At 38.8% G+C, this 15,864-nt stretch overlaps 1 protein-coding gene across 3 annotated transcripts in view; it reads right to left on the reverse strand.

Moving 5' to 3' along the window:
• The window catches only part of RAP1GDS1 (Rap1 GTPase-GDP dissociation stimulator 1), a 106,095-nt gene that overhangs the window by 51,199 nt on the left and 39,032 nt on the right, over positions 1–15,864 (reverse strand). The gene's annotated exons all lie outside the window — the stretch shown is intronic.

Here is a 15,864-nt window from a genome sequence, read left to right on the forward strand (position 1 = left end):
ATATACTCTGCCCTTCAAACCAATATCCCACTGGTTCTTGTTACCCAGGCTGAGTACCAATATCAAACTTTTGCTAGTCACAAAAGAAGGAAGCCAGATTAATTTGACCAGCAGCAAGGCTAGCTCTCCTACCACTGGGCAGGGATACTCCTACCTCCACTCTACCCTGAGTAAGTGCTCAAGCATAAATGTTTGAGGGGAAAAGCACATTAATCTGGCATCAGGCAGAATAGCTACTGACTATGCAGCCTACAGTGCTCTCTGAGGCATTTTTGCCAGTAATTGCCTTGGGTGTAAAAAATGCCATGGGGTGCTTCAGCTTGTCTACTCCAAGTCTACCTAAGCCCTGCTCTTCCTCTGCAAAACATTTACAATTTACACTTGGTGTAATATACAAATTAATCCAGTGTCAAAATAAAGATATGACATTATGACATTAAATCCTTGCAGGTAGTTTATAGTACGTCCTCCAATAAGGCATCGTAAGGGAATGTGCCAATAAAATTACTGTTACAATCTCATGCACGTTACTCTAAATTGTCCTGTTTTGTATCTGCAGAATAAATAATTTTTTCCCAGGGATTCTAAGTTCATCACATTAAAGTTCTAATAAAGACGGTGGGGAAAACAAGAATGTGCTGAAATATACAAATTAATTTCTTAAGACATATGTAACTGGCAGATATTTTAGCTATAGAAAATCAACCTTTTTGGTGGGCTTTTGAAATGCTTAGACAAGGATATTTTAATTGGAACAGGATGTCTTATATATAAACCTAAAACTGTCTTCTTAAGTCTAGCATTTTTGCTCAGTATTTTTTATATTCTTTTAAAGGAGGAGGGCTTAATAGGCAATTAATGCACAGGGCTGCCCTGTGGAAATTGGGAAGTCCAAACGAAGATCTTCAGCCACCCTTCACTTGTCTGAGGAGTCAACTGTACACTCAGCTCAGGTAGCAAGTGTTGAAATACATGGCTTGCAAAGAAAATACCAAGTCAGAGGTTTTGAAGATTATTTCAGCACAACTGTAAGTATATAAGCAGTGGCTGTTTCTTAGAAGTGCCCAAATGGGACAATTACTTCATGGCTACTTGCAAAACATGAGCTAAGAGTCTTGTGTGTGACTCTGTGCACATGTATATGTGCAGTTCTAGACCCTGTTCTGCAGGATGCACTGAAGGTATACCTGTGGTAGTAAAGGACTCCAGCTGCAGATAGCATTGAAAAGCAAATACCTGCCCTAAATCAAGCCAAGCTTTTCTTCTCCTTTGTTTTTTCCCCTTGCAACTGGAGAGTGGCATGGTTGTTAGGGCAGGGACTTTAGGAAGCATGGATTTAGACTGCCCACCCATTAAGGCCCATGCACTTCTGTCTCTTTTTTGCTCAGCTTCATATAACACAAGTCCTGCATAAAAGGCAAAGGGACATACGCAGGGACAGAAATAAAGGAAAAAGTGTGTGTGGCATTATTCTTTTGGAGAGGACGATGAAGGGTCATGTTTATGGTAGCAGTATTTTCACTTTGATTATAAAAACCATGATTTGGTTTTCCTTCTGCAGAACCTAAGACTGGAAGATCACACACCGATGTTGCCAAAGGTCTGGTACCCCTACCACTGCCTGGCCCTAGGAGAAATAGTTTGGGTTTTGCTGCAAGTGTTAGAAATTGCTAATGGCTTTAGCACAGGCAACCCTCAATTCTTGCCTTTATTTGCTCTCTTCAGAGGCTGGAGAAGGCCTGCCTGGCTTCCTGTCTCCATGTGTATGCATGGAAGAGGTATTATTTGTTTATTTGTAAGGATATGAATCTGCTGCATGCTTGCTTCATTCTGGGCTTCCTAGTAAATTATTAGAGGCTAAATTATTTTGGAAACTTATTTCAGTTGTCATCTTCTGAATTCCTATTTCAATGTAGCGTCAGCTGTAGTTGGAGCAAGTAAAACCAAATGTTTCTCTAGGAGCAAGAAAGATCTAGGCAAAATCTCCACCACATAATCTCCTCCCATGCTTTCAATAATGGAGAAAAAGGAAATCAGAGCCAACATTAATCACATGCCAAAAAGCTGGCTTATGCTTACCATTTTAACTCCTTTAGCAGAACTGCACCCCCTTTCAAATCTGTTCAATTTGTGTCTTAAGGAAACCTAACAATCTAGGTAGCCTGATATTAGGTTGCCACACCTCAAAATCCTTTTGCTAAATGGGATATCCAGATTTCAAATGCTTTCTTTTAAAGCCTGATTTTCAGTCTGCACACAGCAACCCACCCATAGAGCACCCACTGCCCCCATCTTAAAGCAAAGAAACTGTAGGACTGTAATAATGCTGCTTTAGAAACAGCCCTTTTGCACACAATATAATCCAGTGATGTGCCACAGCAGCATAATTTTGGGAAAAAACCTCTAAGGTTAAACCTGCAGCTTTAGATGTCTCTTTATATCACTAGATATCAAGACAAAGGGTATGTTAGATCACATAGTGCCCAAATCTTATTAATGTCATAGCTGGGTGATTAAAATGCCAATATCCTTGCTTTTCATGGTTTTTGCAGTGCCTGAAGTCAGAATAATAAAGGGTGTGGCCAGGAAATTCTTCAATGCCATAGATCAGAGCTGGAGAGCTGAGCACCGTGCCTATCAGACTGCTTAATTAAGTAGCAGAAATCACTATAGGAAAAAAATCCAATGAGTGTCTCAAATTAAATTCTACACTCTCTCCCCTCTCAGCTCTATTTCCTGTGAAATTTCGCTCCTCTCTATTTCACCCTCTTCTCCTCTCTGCATCATTTCGTCCACCTTCAAGTAGAAAGAAAAGGCAGGGAGGGGGAAGGGAAGGGAAAGGCAAGGCATATCTGTCAGAAGTGCTACTATGCCCTTGCTAGCAGAAGCAAACTATAGGTTCACCGTTCCTGTTCTCTATGCACAATGAGTTTAAGTTACACTATTAGATGTAACCCAACAGTAGTGAAGGCTAGCACTGCAATAATTCCCATGTTGTGGAGCTTTACATGAGAAATGAGGCACACCACAGAATTGTAAATAAGCAGCTTTGTGAGTGTCCTCTTTATTAAGCCAACTGTGTTTGCAATGTACTCTTTTGAAAAATGTATGTATTTCTAGCTGCAAAGATGTTTTATAAACCTCCTGAAACTACTGCAGAAAATTACCTTGGCTTTATAATGTCCCTCCTACATGTACACTCATCAGAAAGAGAAAGATGAACACATGAATAAATAACGATGAGCCACGTATATCATGAAAGGAACCTTCCATCTGCTCTTTCAGACGGCAGACGGGAGGAGAATGAAGGGAGCAAGGGATATCTTTCTAACTGGCACACCCTCCTAACCACCACAGTAAAAAAGGTTCACATGACCAAGAGCAAGTATTGATGCCGTCTCCTTATACGGCCTCCCTCAAGAAGCATTGTCTCTCTCTCTCTAGCCTCCTACTGTATTTTCCAAACCACAAAATGGAGATTTTAGTCCGACTACAAGAGCACAAAAAGTGGGTTGTAAAGAACCTCAGTGAAACAAATGATGTGCTCTCATGCAACAAAGAATGCACCACTTATAACGAGGCTTTTGCTTAACATACCTTAGCAAAAAAGACGGTTCCGATTATCAAGAGTTGTTTTTACAGAAACAAAAAATTCCTCTAATAATAATTTATATATAGAAATAAATGTATAAATATAACTTCCTTTTGGCATGCTCCTCCTCACATGGGGAAATCCCCACAAATACAATCTGCTTGCTCATCTATCCTTCAAACTAGACCCCTAGGAGGCAGGGAGGGAGGATTCTCCTTTAGCTGTGCGAATGCTTCCATCATGGTGTTTGCTCTGTTCTGTCTCTGCCAGCAACAACAGGGCAACTTCAATTCCTGTTTTTAATGAAGAAACAGAGATAGTGCACAGATGTTTGTAATTAAAATCTCAGCTCTAACAAGGAAGACAGGACAGATGGAGAGACAGATTCACCAACCAACTAGCTGCATGATTTCCACTGATTAAATTCTCCAAAAGCTAAATCCAGAGAATAAAAGTGAATTTCAGGATGAGACCCACCCCTTGAATAGCCTGTTGCAGGTACCAGTGAAGTAATTTAATAAAAATACATGCCAGCTTTGCCTTCAATGAAGAAATATGCACATCAGTACTTCCACAGACATGTCACAGCACAAGGCAGAATATTAAAGTTAGGCAGCTCAGAACCCCTGAGTTCCTGAACTGGATCTGGTTTAGAGCCGTGATACATAGTTCGGTGGGTTTATCTGAGCTGTTAGTTCCCCCGCTCCCCCTTCCTGACTCACCCTCTGCAGGAGGTAACCACTTTGGTAGCACAGTTGCTGAAAGAGTTTCATATTAGTGCCTCAGCTGCCAAGTTCGTTGTCTGGCATCTCTAGTACAAATGCCATCCACTAGCACCTTCATGTTTTACACTCAGCCTGCGTGGACATTTTAATTTGCCTCCTCTGCTATTTGTACTAACTGGACTTACTACTGGACCCTGGGTAAAGCCTTAAGTATCCTCATGCTTTAGTTTTTCAATCTGTATAACAGAAATACTAGGTCCATAGTGTAAAATCCTTTTTCCAAATTCAATTTAATTTAAAAATCAAATCAGATTTAAAAGCTGTGCATTATACAGGCAGGAAATGTTTCACATTCCCTTTAAGCAATCTTTTAAGAGTGCTCTCAAGCAAGCTCAAAATGCCTGCTGTAAAATTCTGCCCAGTGCTTATTGGACAAGTACATCTACATACATAGGAATTTTCTAGCTACTGATGTTTTTAAGAAGTTTTGCCACCGAAGTAGCTTAAGGAAAAGCTAATCTAAAAAAGATCATGTTTGTAAGTCATAAGGGACTGGGACAAAACTAAGAATGAAATTTCAGACCTGAAGTTGTGAATTACATGATCTCTAAATACAATTTTTCATAAAAAGCAGGCCTTTTCCTTTGCTTCTGTATTGCATTTCAAAAGGCAAGCCTTTTCCTTTGCTTTCGTATTGTATTTCAAAAATGCAATCTAAAAAGAAATTTGTCAATTCTATTATCTGGAACTGCTGTTCACTGATACCTTCTGTGAAGAAAAAAAAGACAATATTTAATCTTTATTTGGCACACTGTGTATTCAATGAATAGCACTTGGAATTTAACACTTGGATAAACATCATTTAACTATCTGGCACTAACTAAATACATCACTATTAAGAGGAATTTATGTAAAACATAATCTCACTGAGCAGCAGTGATTACCATTCAGTATCATTAGGATATGCCAGTTTACTGGGTAGGAGACAGTCCAATAAAAAGCAGTCCCCTTGATTTAGTATGTTCCAATTAAATAGGTATACTGTAATAATATATTATATACAGCACTTATGATGAAACATTTCTGGATTATGGGTATACAGTGCCATGAAAAGGCAACAGCTTTATAAGCTAAGATGCAACAAACATTCTTCTTCAGCAAAAAGAAGGAATGCTTTATAACACAGTATTTGAGCCAAAATTACCTCTTACAAAATATCCATCAGGATCCCCAACTTTCAGAAAGGCATTTGACTAGAGATCTTCTCAGGTAAACTTAATGGACTGCAGTGAGCTTAACTGGCTGAGCTGGCCCAATTCAGTTTGAACCTTTGGCTCTGCTACAAAAGATTATCTGCATCACAGGCAGACTAGAAATTCTTGCTTGTATGAGTACGCTGGTCCAAGATGTGGGGTTTTGGTTTGACAGCTTCCTACCAGCAAACCCTTACTGCTGATGCAGCTATACAGCCAAAAGCTACAAAAATAATAAGAGTCTTGTTTTGTTGGTAATGTTACTTTCAGAGGGATGTGGTGCAAGGTATTGTAGCAAAGGAATGTTTTAGCTGGTAGAAACTGCATCTGCACTAAGATGGTTTCCATCCTCACTAGTGCAAAAGCAGGTCTAAGCCTTCCCTAGCAGCAGAATATAAAACCTTCTTCAGGGTTTTATGTACTATCTTCATTTTCTCATCAAAACTATCTCTCCATATGAAAATGATCCTGTCAAAAATTTTCCCTTTGTAATCCATTATCATGATTTATGTGAGTGTAAGACTTGATTTTATGCATACAAGCCAATCAAAATGATTTTTGATCATGCAAAATATTCCCAATTATGTTAAATGTTATATTAATTTCTACTAATATAGATGTTGTAAAACATAATTCAATGGCAAAAGCTAAATGCATATGTCATGCTTTTTCCTTTAATTTTATAGCTTTATACTCCCCATCAAAACCCCCCAGGTTTATATGACACTCAGCAAAGACAGCGTGCTAAGAAATAAACTGGAAATACACCTTTGAAGGAAGAACACTTTCCTTGACACCTAGCATCATAAAAGAACTGATAAAGTCATAAAGACTGATGGTGACCCAAAACAAAGTAATTGCTAAAAGAGGCTGTACATACTTTGGCTCTGAACATGCAAATGCTTTGCCATATATATAGTGTTATACACAGAAATACACCTCTTGAGCTCAGTGCGACTACCAGAACGTTAGAATCTATGTGCTTAAAGGTAAGAATATATGTAAATGTTGGCAGAATTAGGATCTTTCTATTCCTTTCACTAATTTTACTCTGTGCTCTAAATGTGTGCTACAGTAACATACTGAGCTAAATCAAGAGATTCTGAGTGTAAGCAGCTGTTGGGAATTATGAAGATATGGCATCGATCACCGCTTAGGTACCTGCATTTAGCTTGTTGTTTTCTTTCAAAAATTTTATCTTTAAATCTTATTCCTCCCTTCTCCCATTTCTCTCCTTCCTCTAAAAAAATCCTAGGTACTACTTTGTTCCTTGTTACTCATCCACTTAGTTTCATTTCTTCCTTTTTCATTTCTATTCCCTCTCCCTCCCTCGGTTTGAGTAGACATTAAATACATTATCCCTGCACCACTGAAGTCCAAAGAAGCTGGGTCAAGATTTAGCAGTTGCTAAACAGACACCAGTTCGTTTCCAATACGCAAAGAAAACGAGTTGTACAAGGTACTCTGGGTACAGTGCTACTCAATATTTTTGCAGTTTCCAAGACATACCAGGAATAATGAAGTTGTAAAATCTTTGTCATGGGCTAAGGCCAACATCTTCCTAAAGAATACTTTAATCTCGGCAGATAACTATAGATTTCAGTAGACAATTGGCAATAATACTGTTTTGGTTTTGTCTTTTTGGAGAAGGATGTTCTAGCTTTCATCTGCATATTTCCTTTTCATGGATATACACCATAAATGTCTGTTGCTTGTTTGAATGTTCAGGCTGGGACACTTACATATCAGGACTAACATGCGGGCATGTGTCTGCTGTGTCTGAGCATACAACCATGGGTAGCCAGCCTCCTTCTCCTACGATCACAGGTGCGTAAGGTATACTAGGGATCATTGGGAGGGTAGACCTGAGGAGGATCAAAAATCCACCTGGAAGACAGACTGCTGCTAAGAAGAAAGGGAGATGCTAAAGATTAAAGAGGAATAAGAGAGCAGGGAAATGCTGTTTGTCATTGGACTTAATTCTACTAGTTATCCATTGGTTTTATAGGCCACTGATCCAATTGGAAGCATTGTCTATCCACTTGCTTGTGCTATGCTACCTTGATGTACTTGTGCACTGGCTTGTGTTGTTACACCTTACTTGTTAGTGATGTGTATTAAATCTGCGGGGATGCTGAGTGCTCTTTTGTTTATTTATATGAAATAACAGTAGCCAAAAGTTAATCTTACATGTGAGGGTCAGAATAGGGCCTATAGACAGTTATTGTTTTATTTTAAGCTATAATGCTGTGCAAGCATTCACAGTTACTTGGTCAGAATGCATATGAAATGACTGTCACCTCAGTCATTTTTACATTTTAAATTTTACTCTTATTCTGCTCAAACAGTCTCTTCAAAACAGAGAAAGTTTAGTTTGGTGATGTTTAAGGACAGGTTTGCTTGAACAAGCTGTGAAATGTGAAGTTTTTTCTCCATGCTTCAGAAAGGGTGTATTGGCTTTGTGTGGCAAGGTTTTGGTAGCGGGGGGGCGGGGGTTACAGGGGTGGCTTCTGTAAGAAGCTGCTGGAAGCTTCCGCTGTGTTCGAGAGAGCCCATACCAGCCGGCTCTAAGACGGACCCACCGCCGGCCAAGGCCGAGCCAATCAGCGATAGTGGTAACGCCTCTGTGATAACATTTTTAAGAAGGGAAAAAAAAAAGTTGGGACGGATGGAAACAGCAGCCGGAGAAAGGAGTGAGAACATGTAAGAGAAACAACCCTGCAGACCCCCAGGTCAGTGAAGAAGGAGGGGGAGGAGATGCTCCAGGCACCGGAGCAGAGATTCCCCTGCAGCCCGTGGGGAAGACCATGGTGAGGCAGGCTGTCCCCCTGCAGCCCATGGAGGTCCACGGTGGAGCAGATATCCACCTGCAGCCCATGGAGGACCCCATGCCGGAGCAGGTGGGTTCCCGAAGGAGGCTGTGACCCCGTGGGAATCCCGCGCTGGAGCAGGCTCCTGGCAGGACCTGCGGACCTGTGGAGAGAGGAGCCCATGGAGCAGGTTCTCTGGCAGGACTTGTGACCCCGTGGGGGACCCACGCTGGAGCAGTCTGTGCCTGAAGGACTGCAGACCGTGGAAAGGACCCATGCTGGAGCAGTTTGGGAAGAACTGCAGCCTGTGGGAAGGACCCACGTTGGAGAAGTTCGTGGAGGACTGTCTCCCGTGGGTGGGACCCCACGCTGGAGCAGGGGAAGAGTGTGATGAGTCCTCCCCCTGAGGAGGCTGAAGCGGCAGAAAATAACGTGTGATGAACTGACCGTAAACCCCATCCCCATCCCCATCCCCCTGTGCCGCTGGGGGGTTGGTAGAGAATCCGGGAGTGAAGTTGTGCCCGGGAAGAAAGGAGGGGTGGAGGGAAGGTGTTCTGAGATTTGGTTTTATTTCTCATTACCCTACTCTGGTTGATTTGTAATAAATTGAGTTAATTTTCCCCAAGCTGAGTCTGTTTTGCCTGTGACAGTAATTGGTGAGTGATCTCTCCTGTCCTTATCTCGACCCACAAGCTCTTTGTTATATCTTCTCTCCCCTGTCCAGCTGAGGAGGAGGGGGAGTGATAGAACGGCTTTGGTGGGCACCTGGTGTCCAGCCAGGGTTAACCCATCACAAAGGGAAAGGAGTAAGCTTAAAATGTCTAGCCAATGGGAATAAATGCAAGTGATTTCAGGTAATGTTTATACCTTAGAATAACTCTTGCTAGTACAAAAGGTTCTACAACTTAATTTTTTCTGTTTGGCGTGTGAGGGTAGCACGTCTTTTACTTTCATACTAATGTGTGAGAGGATCACAAAAACAAAAGATGAAATGACTATTGCTTAATCCTGTGTGTACTAAAGAGGTACAAGATTTCACTGAAATCAGATAGCACTCTCGTGCTAAAAGTTAAGCAGATAGACACTTACCTGACTCTGCAATGAATAAATAAGAGTATGTACACTGAACTGTCAAAAATGTCCAAAAATGAAAGATAAAAATAGGTAAAGCTCTCAATTTTTTCATAAATCAAAGGCAATAATAGCAACAATAATACATTTAAAAATTTCAGAGAAGCAGATTTTTTTTTCAGTTAAGCCCTGAATTTAACAATTACAAAACACTATCTCTAAATTCTCCATGATTTTTCTGCTCCAGTAGAGGAATTGTTCCATCTTCTATGGCCAGTGAAGATCAGAAAAAGGAACATCAAGTATAGGAAGAGCACACGTACTAACTAAATTCAACAACATATGGAAGCCACAGCTATAAAAAACGGAATAAAATGAAGAATTTCCAACTCAAGTATAACCTCTGTGTTAACATATGGTTGTGAGAGCTGGAAATCCACCAAAACATTAAAGACAGGAAACTAGATGCCTTTGAAAGCAAGTGCCTACAGAAGATTCAGGGCATTGGATGGAAAGTTTCCTCACTGATGAAGGAATGTGAGAAATCTGCAGTGTCTGCAGAAATCCAACATTTTCTTAAGCACTCCAGATGCTAACACATCCTCCTCTGCGACGCCATCAAATAGGAACCAACACGTTTCAGAAAACCCACTGGTGACTTCCAAGAGAAAACCTGAACAGAAGCTTTAGGTAGGAGGGCTGAGCTCATGACCTCAACACCATAAAGCTGAAACAGCAGGAAGTGATGGCAGAGGCTTAGTAGCAGTTGCCCAGGAAGTTTGTAACATAATGGTACTTTCTCTGATACAACACAGTGAGTATATTCAAAACAAACCAAAACATGGCTACAGTATATAGCCAAAATATGTTTGGGGACAAAACAAAATAGCATAAAGAAACTGCATTCATTATGGGGAGAAAAATTACACACCAAAGGAGCCTTAGAATAATGCTGAAATTTCCGGTTTCAAACATGAATTTAAAATTTTCATGTGTCATTTGATGGTTCCTTGAGTTGCCAGGTCTTAGCATACCTCAACAAATAGAAAATAGGGCATCTTAGCCAACCACTCTTCAAGGTAAAGTGCATTATTTTAAACCTTCTTTTTTGAACTGTAAGAGCTTTTCAAAATTTCTAAATCCCTTTCAAAATTGGGGCCCTGCCCTCTTACTTAAGCTTATCTTTATTGCTGTGATTTTAGTTAATCATTTTTACACGCAAACTTGTAAACTCATACTCTTAGCCTCCCAAAAAGTATATGTAAAAAAATGTTTCAAATGCATGTGCTAGCCTTTGCACTTCAATTACATGTCAGACATTTTTCAGAGCCAGGTGCTGAAGGCTCGGATTAGTGGGCATTTTCAGCCTCTTACACTGAGTATATCAGAGCCAAAAATAATGTTCTCAGCAGATTTTCAGATTTCTTATCTGTCAAAACTGGGTTATTTATCTCTGCTATAACCTCTTGTATCTGAAACGCAGCATGTCTGGACTAGCAATAACATTTTTTTTTTTGTTACTGCAATAATTATGTCCCAGAAGGCCTGTGGTTTAAAAGAAAACCTCTGTTTCCTTCTTGTTTTCTTTTTCTCGGGCAGTCCTTTCTTGTGGACCTCTATTTGAGGATCTTAGGATAACTGTACTTTTTTGATAGGTACAATATTTATGATAGGGCTCTTAACAGGTATAAATCTGTATATGTTGATATAAAATGATGGCCTATATTGGTTTCTGTTGTATTTCCCTATGCAATACAATTAACCTATTGTTCCCAAAATCAAATAGTACATACCCGTATTTTTGGGTGTGAGATAAAAAATAAAGAATTTACTACTTCTTTCCAGAAATGTAAGCGTACGATCTTTCAGAATACTTTTCTCCAGTGCATAAGTGCTTTACTCATCCTTTTGACAAGTTTTTTTAAAAAATAGATTCCAAGCTGCAAAGCATATGTTAAGCTATCATATTTTTCTCTGTTAGTTTAGCTTGCCATTGATTAAGGCTTAAATTTAAAATATCTGAGCCAAAAAAATCATAAATGGATGAAGTTGTATGCATTGTCTCACAGATCTTTTTCCACACATAAGTAGTTCACTTCTAATTACTATGTTCTTTGAATTATGATAGTAAAACATTGTGCTTTTAGAACAAAACTCTTGAAACCAATAATTGTTTTCTTTTTCACAAGATAGGTTTTTGTTCCAAAATAGAAAGTAACTTGAGCTTGTAACATTCAGCTGTTTTTTATTGTTCAAAAAATAATAAAACTCAGTAATATACCAAATCTAATGATGCCACTGGAGCTGGTGTTTAATACTGTCATTTTTCTACAGTATTTGCACTGAGAATTTCTGTTGGTCAGGAAAGCTAATATGCCTCCCTTGCACCTTTAGCGTAACTTTCAGTACCACTTGTACATAGGGGAAGAATGAGATTTCAGAGAACGTTCCTCTGCAAGTCGTCATTTAAAAAAACCCCACAAAATACCCTTGAATTCCAAAGTTGCTGAATATGACAGAAACTTAGCAAAAATATCAGAGCAAATATACAGCTTTCATAACTATGGCTACGACCTCGAGGTAGATGGCTGTGGACTGCAGACAAGTATGCGACATTTGTGTGTTGGTCAGAGAGCAGCCTAAAACCCAGGGGGAGGGAACTTGCTCACCCTTCTGCAGTGAGCACAGGGAGGTGACACAACTGCATTTCTCTGGGAAAAATGCATACAGATTCACCTACCAGAGCTCTCCTTCGTCCAATTTCCTCCTGTGGATTTTTCTGCAAACTTCAATTATTTTTGTCTTTACACCCATTATTATCAAGCAGCTACAAGATAAGCTGTTTCTTACTCTAGCCCATTTGTGGGGGTGGTGGGGGTGGGGGTGGAGAAAATGACCCCTGTTTGTAAAAAGTCTCAAATTATAACGTAAGGAATTCTGACATATTAAACACAAAATTAAATTTCATTTTGCAATGCACAGTTAATCTCAGAGATTTTTTTTAAGATGAATTAAAAAAAGCTGCAGAACCTCAGAATCATATTCTCTGACAAAGCAATTCCTTGTTTTTTGCCTTTTCTGATGGTTATGATCATTCTATGCTCCATATTACTGTAAACAGTCTGCTTCCAGATCAGCAAAATTCTTTCTTGACAGCAACACATCAAACCATGTCTACACAGAAAGAATCCAAATTCTACAGAGCAGACAATGGAGTGATTTGTTTTAGTATATAGTTTTTAAAAGAAAACACACGCAATATATGAATTTCACCTCCTGATTCAGTAGAAGCCAGTATTTCATTCAGTGCATGGCTGACTCTATTCTTTGCTGCTAACATTTCTTACAGATCATGCACCACAGACTTCCTTTAAAAATCTAAATCACAGAAAGTTTAGCAATCTAGAGATGGTGAACGCTTGCGGGTGGAAAGAGATCAAGCATTCGTGTTTGCCTTTCAGAAGCAAGGTGGACAGAATCTCAGCTTATGTGAATGAGGTAGATCCACAGAGGTGATAGGAGCTGTGCCGACTTAACATTAGCTGGGAATCTAGACTAAGGTTACTGCATGTCTTCGTTACTGCAGGCTTTATGGGTGCAAAGTCCCCAGCTATGCCAGTTGACTTCACTGGGAATGCTGAAGGAAGTCTATACAAAATGAGGTATGTTCTTATTATTCTAAAGCATTTCTAATGCATGCTTATTTCTTATTCCTCTGTCCTTGTTGCCTCTTTCATCCTAAAGTCCTCAGTTTTATCTAGTGCCTCAAGCTAGCTAGTCCATAGATGACTGGCCTCAGCCAGAAGTGCTGGTGACAGATAAGAACTAAAATATCTGCATAAATAGGAATATACGTCTCTCCAAACAATGTCTTCTAAAGAAACCATCTGTGCAGGATTTTCAGAGCCAGGTCTCAAATGTGAAGGGCTATACAACTATCTTCCTAGACAAACAGTAGCTAAAACCATTTGAATTTGGCTTGCCAAATATTTACCAGCAGTTATCACATTCAGCAAACTATTTGATTCACCCTTGTGTCGTATAGCACGTGTGTGTGCATACACCTTAATTTGATTGGTGTGACAAATGGCAGAATAGCTCGTAAAGCCAGACAGGAGATATCATGTTCCAGGGCACTACAGCCTGTCTGGGATTATCAAAAGATCAGCTGTCAGGAGGAGCGTGAAAAACAAAAGAAAAAGCAGCAGATTACATAAAAAGAAATTAAGAGCTACAGTATTCATCATAACTTTGCCATCCCTTTCTATATGGTAGACAATATGGGAAGAAAGTAGCTTGTGATCTTTTAACATAATAAAAAGTTAAAAGATTGTATGCAAAGTAAATGGAACTGCAATTGTCACTGTATTGTTAGAGACTAAGGAATTTGACTTATGTTTCTGCAGCAACCACAACCCTATGTTGCATGCGTGCAGTCAGCAATTAAAAGCAGTGTAATGGTCTCTGAAACATTCACACGTACATGCAATATGCCCAAATTGAAGCTGCGGAAATTATTATTTCCTTTGTTAAAAATCTCAATGTGTAAATGTTAAAAATCTCAATGTGTATTAACACAACGGTTTAACTGCCGGTTTTGGCTGGCAGTAGATGGGAGTGGGTTGCATTGGTGTATTAGCAACATACTAAATTTTATATAAGATAAAACAATGTTTTTATCTCAAAGTCTTAATGAAGTGAAAAAACCTTTAAGTTCTGTGACTTACGATACCACCATGAACTCCCAATGAAATCACAGTCCTATAGAATTCTCTTAAAATAAACTCTATTCCTTGCATGGCGTATTTTTCTAATGTTACTCTAATATGATGATTTACTGAACTATAATCAGAATGTATACTTCGTTAATATAATCATACACATAGGAATATACTAAAGGACAGCAGAATAGTTATATGAGAAATCTTATTTAAATTATTTCTGTTACAATTAACATGTAGTTTTATATAAACAATCTGATTTCTAATTATTATTATATAATAATTTATACACAGACACAGAGGTACAGTGTGTATCCCATATCTATATGATATTTTATATATATATCATATATATGATAATACACACTGTAACTAAAAATCAATCACTCAATCAATAAAATCCATATTAAGATGTTAACTGGATGGATGTGAACTATGAGGAAGGACATTCATTGGTTTTTTGGTCAAAGGAAGGACAGTGATAACATACTGGTAGCCCAATAATAACTCAAACACTGCAGCGTTTAGAAAGCTGATTCTATGTCTATTTGTTGAATCAATCTATTACGTGCATTTTACCTCATAATCTCTGAAGTCTTTTGAATGTACTACTGTTCTCGCAAATTTATTCCAAAACACAAACCTGTCTCCTATGAGCATTTTTCTTCCAAATCATCAGACTATCCTGAGAACTAAAGCCTGTTGTCCAAAAAGACTCAGCAAAGCATAGGTATTGAAGTGTCTAATTCACTTGAAAGGGAATTGATATACAGGCTCCTAAATCACAAGCAAGCTGTTGAAAAACTGTCCCGTCTAACCCATCTAATTTTCAAGGAGTTATTTTAGTTGCCCTCAATTTTGGGTGACTGAAAATATGTTGAGATGTATATCATATGGCAGCTCAGCAGGGTTATATTCATATTACTGACTTACACACAAAGAACATGGTAAATGGTAGAGGGATCATAGCTAAATTTTGTAAAACTGCCCAAATGAGAGATGTCAAAATCCTAATAATCTGCTTATCTGATTTGGCAGCTACGAGACTAGAAGAGAAAAGATTTTGGAAGGAAGAGCAAAGCCCTAGACTGGGATGGAAGAGAGTAATCTGGCTGCAAGGAAGCATCGGTAAGTTTGCTGTATATTAGTCAAAATTATTTTGCATCTGCCGAACTTGTTCTGTGACATAGCTATGTGACCTTCATAGGCAAAATGATAAACTCTGTTATTTACACTAAGTGCTTTGTCATTTTTCATACCATCTTCTTTTTAGTACTTAGCGTTTAAGTATTAGACTTAAAAGTACTGGAAATACCAAATCAAGTTGGAAGTTGGATTAAAGTATTGGATATACCTTAGAAATAAACTCGTAAGAAAAATGGTTTAGCATCTTCAAAAAATGGGTTGATCTAAAACCCAAATATTTTATTATTTCCTGGCTGACATCTCCTTGCAAATTAATCAGAATTAAAAACCCACTACCATTAGATGCAGAGACTGTTATAAACCATATTTGATTTGATATGGATGGTGCTTATATTCTATTGTGAAAAACCTCATGAATTATTTTACAACGACTAAGCCAAAAGGCTGTGATTTATAGAATACCATCACAGAAGAGAAACAAGACTTATTAATAGTATATGCTTTTGAGTGTATTGATATTTACAAAGGACTAACATTTTTTTAAAA

This window comes from Harpia harpyja, chromosome 2 (assembly GCF_026419915.1).
Source record: "Harpia harpyja isolate bHarHar1 chromosome 2, bHarHar1 primary haplotype, whole genome shotgun sequence".
Lineage (NCBI taxonomy): Eukaryota > Metazoa > Chordata > Aves > Accipitriformes > Accipitridae > Harpia > Harpia harpyja.